Source organism: Zea mays, chromosome 2 (assembly GCF_902167145.1).
Source record: "Zea mays cultivar B73 chromosome 2, Zm-B73-REFERENCE-NAM-5.0, whole genome shotgun sequence".
Lineage (NCBI taxonomy): Eukaryota > Viridiplantae > Streptophyta > Magnoliopsida > Poales > Poaceae > Zea > Zea mays.
This window is the reverse complement of record NC_050097.1, coordinates 166,821,494-166,825,841: the sequence shown is the minus strand read 5'-3', so window position 1 is coordinate 166,825,841 and position 4,348 is coordinate 166,821,494.

The window sequence follows — 4,348 nt, the reverse complement described above, 5'->3', positions numbered from 1 at the left end:
GGGGGAAGCAGCATCAACGTCACCTTCCCCCGGACGCTTCAAGGCTTGGGAGTCCCCCTCAAAGAGCTCCACAAGTCAGACACTCCTTTCTTCGGCATCGTGCCGACTGAAGGAGAATATCCACTCAGACACATCTACATGCCGGTCACCTTCGGAACTCCGGAAAACTACAGAACCGAGTTCCTAAGGTTCGAGGTGGCGAACTTCGACTACGGATACAACGCCATCATCGGCAGGCCTGGATTGGCGAAGTTCATGGCCATTCCACATTATACGTACATGATATTGAAGATGCCAGGACCACAAGGAATCATCACTGTGTGTGCTGACTTCCAAGGCACCGCAGAATGTTTCCGAGTGGCCATTCAGGCGGCCCTCACCACCAAACCATTGACGACTTCCTTTGCGCAGGCGAACTCAAAGCCTGAGGAAGACCTCGCAGTACCCGCGAATGAAGCTCAAGCCGTGACCTCTATGCGACCGACTGAAGAAACCAATAGAATCAACCTCGGGTTCACCGATGAACGCAAGACTGCTATCATCAGTTCCAGCCTGGATGACAAATAGGAAGGCGCGCTCGTCTGAATTCTGCAAGATAACCGAGACGTATTCGCATGGCAACCTACGGATATGCCGGGAGTCCCGAGAGAACTGGCCGAGCACAAACTGAAGGTCTATCCCCAGGCGAGGCCGATCCGACAAAAATTACGTCGTTTCACGCCCGACAAGAGAGAAGCCATCAGTGCAGAGCTGGCTCGCTTGGTCGCGACTGGATTCATTAGAGAAGTACTACATCCCGAGTGGTTAGCAAATCCTGTTCTTGTACTCAAAAATAATAAAGTGGATTGGCGCATGTGCGTCGACTATACGGATCTCAACAAACACTATCCGAAGGATCCCTTCGGACTTCCTAGAATAGACCAGGTGGTGGACTCGACCGCCGGGTGTTCTGTGTTGTCCTTCTTAGATTGCTATTCTGGGTATCATCAAATCAGCTTGGCAAAAGAAGACGAGGAAAAAACAACATTCATCACCCCGTTCGGGGCTTTCTGCTATACCTCCATGTCGTTTGGCCTCAAAAACTCTGGAGCGACTTACCAGAGAGCCATTCAGACATGCTTAGCCGACCACTAGGGCAAGCTTGTGGAAGCTTATGTGGATGACGTGGTAATCAAGACAAAAAATTCAGAAAATTTCATTGAAGATTTACAGCTGGTCTTCAATAGTCTGCGTCGATATCGATGGAACTTAATCCTGAAAAGTGTGTCTTTGGAGTACCAGCAGGAAAATTGCCCGGATTTATTGTTAGCCACCGGGGAATTGAGGCTAACCTAGAAAAGATCGAGGCTATCATGAGAATGGAGGCACCGCGGTCACAGAAGAAAGTACAAAGACTTACTGGATGCATGGCATCTCTTAGCAGGTTCATATCAAGATTGGGAGAAAAAGGCCTACCGTTCTACAAGTTGCCCAAGAAGGTAGACAAGTTCCAGTGGACTTCAGAGGCCCAGGAAGCTCTAGATGCACTGAAGAAATTCCTGACAACACCACTAGTGCTAAAGCCGCCGCGCCGAGCCACGCCGAGTCAACCGGCCGAAGATCTACTGTTATACATCTCTTGCACGACTCACGTGGTGACCACCGCGTTGGTAGTCGAGCAAGCAGAAGAAGGACATGCATACCCGGTACAACATCTCGTCTATTTCATCAGTGAAGTTCTGGGACCCTCCAAGAAGAAATATCCTCAAGTTCAAAAACTATTGTATGCAGTACTTCTAACTGCACGCAAGCTCCGTCACTACTTTGACGACCACAAAGTCATAGTAGTCACTCGATTTCCAATAGGGGATACTCTCCACAACAAAGAAGCCATTGGAAGAATAACCAAGTGGGCTTGCGAGCTGGGAGCTCACGACATTGAGTTTCAATCTCGCACTGCAATCAAGACTCAAGCACTAGTTGACTTCGTATCAGAGTGGACCGAGCAACAAGTGCCAGATAACCCGGAGACTGTAGAAGTATGGCAGATGTATTTCGATGGCTCATTGAAACTGCAGGGAGCAGGCGTAGGAATCCTCTTCATCGCACCTAGAGGTGAACAACTCAAATACGCTCTTCAGTTGCTATTCTCAGCGTCCAATAATGCAGCAGAATATGAAGCCTTGATTCATGGACTGAACATTGCCATATCATTGGGCATCAAGAGACTGATGGTATATGGAGATTCACTGGTGGTCATAAGTCGGATAAATAAAGAGTGGGATTGCTCAAATGACTCCATGGGAAAGTACTACACGGCCGTCCGAAAGCTAGAGGACAAATTCGAAGGGCTAGAATTCCATCATGTGGACAGAGATCACAACGCGGCAGCAGACACGCTGTCAAAACTAGGATCCAGTCGGACTCAGGTCCCACCTGGAGTTTTCGTCTAAGAGGTACCACACCCAAGTATTTCCTTAGATCGGGCAGAAGAGTGCAGTGTTTTGAACCAACCAGGGTCAGGTTCTGATGACTGGAGAGAGCCAATCATCAGATATATAAAGAATGAAGAGGAGTCGAGTGACAAAAATGCAGCAAAACGCATCGCAAGGCAGTCAGCTCACTATACTCTCATTGGGGAAACATTGTACAGAAGGGGCGCGACAGGAGTCCTCATGAAATGCATTCTTTCAGCTACTGGGAAGAACTACTAGATGAAATCCACGCTGGGCAATGCGGGATACACGCAACATCCAGGACTCTGGTTGGGAAGGTCTTCAGGTCTGGTTTCTACTGGCCAATGGAAAAAAGTGACGCAGCCGAGTTAGTCCAGAGATGTGAAGCTTGCCAATACTTATCAAAATAGCAACATTTACCAGCACAGCAATTGCAAACCATACCTGTAACATGGCCATTCGCGTGTTGGGGGACTGGATATGATTGGACCCTTCAAGAAAGCTCAAGGAGGATACACTCATGTACTGGTTGCTATTGACAAATTCACTAAATGGATAGAGTGCAAACCCATTGCTTCATTCAGCTAAGGCAGTGGAATTCATACAAGACATAATATTCAGGTTCGGAATACCGAATAGCATCATAACTGACCTGGGATCCAATTTCACTAGTTCAAAGTTCTTTGATTTCTGCAAACAAAAAAGCATCCAGATCAAATATGCATCAGTGGCACACCCAAGAGCCAACGGGCAGGTAAAAAGAGCCAACAGAATGATATTGGAAGCAGTCAGGAAGAAAGTCTTTGACAAGAATGAAAAGTTCAAAGGAAAGTGGATCAGAGAGTTGCCGTATGTGGTCGGGAGCCTAAGAACTCAACCTAGCCGAGCTTTGCATGGAAGCACTCCCTTCTTTATGGTCTATGGTTCAGAGGCAGTGCTACCTGCTGATCTCAAGTTTGGGGCACCAAGATTGATCTTCGAAAACATAGCTGAAGCTGAGGCCACTAGACTGGAGGATGTTGATATACTAGAAGAAGAACGATTGAATACAGTGATTCAGTCAGCCAGGTACCAGCAAACTCTGAGGCGCTATCATGATAAGGCCATACGACATCGATCCTTTGCGGTGGGAGATCTTGTCCTCCACTGAATTCTAACGGGGGAAGGACGACACAAATTGTCACCACTATGGGAAGGACCATTCATAGTAACAGAGGTCACTCGGCCTGGATCATATCGTCTTACTCAAATGGATGGCACAGAAATAGGGAACTCATGGAATATAGAGCATCTCAGGAAGTTTTACCCCTAGCTAGATCTCAAAAGCTATCGGGACAGCATTGTATTCTGTAATTGGAAAATACACCATCAATAAAAAGACTTCATTCTCAAAGGCACTCAAACTGTTTATTGTCAATCTGCATGCTTACTCGACTCAGGGTGACCACTATACCCTACTAACGGAGCAATCGACTTAAGTCGGCGATGACTTAAGGCGGTGTGACATGCTCACGCTTACTTAACCCAGGGTGACCACTATACCCTACTAACAGAGCAATCGACTTAAGTCGGCGATGACTTAAGGCGGTGTGACATGCTCACGCTTACTTAACCCAAGGTGACCACTATACCCTACTAACGGAGCAATCGACTTAAGTCAGCAATGACTTAAGACGGTGTGACATGCTCACGCTTACTTAACATAGGGTGACCACTATACCCTACTAACGGAGCAATCGGCTTAAGTCGGCGACGACTTAAGGCGGTATGACATGCTCACGCTTACTTAATTCAGGGTGGCCACTATACCCTACTAACAGAGCAATCAGCTTAAGTCACTAGTGACTTAAATCGGTGCGACATGCTCACGTCTACTCGATCCAGCATAAGCACGCTTGCGATTACTCGTCTTA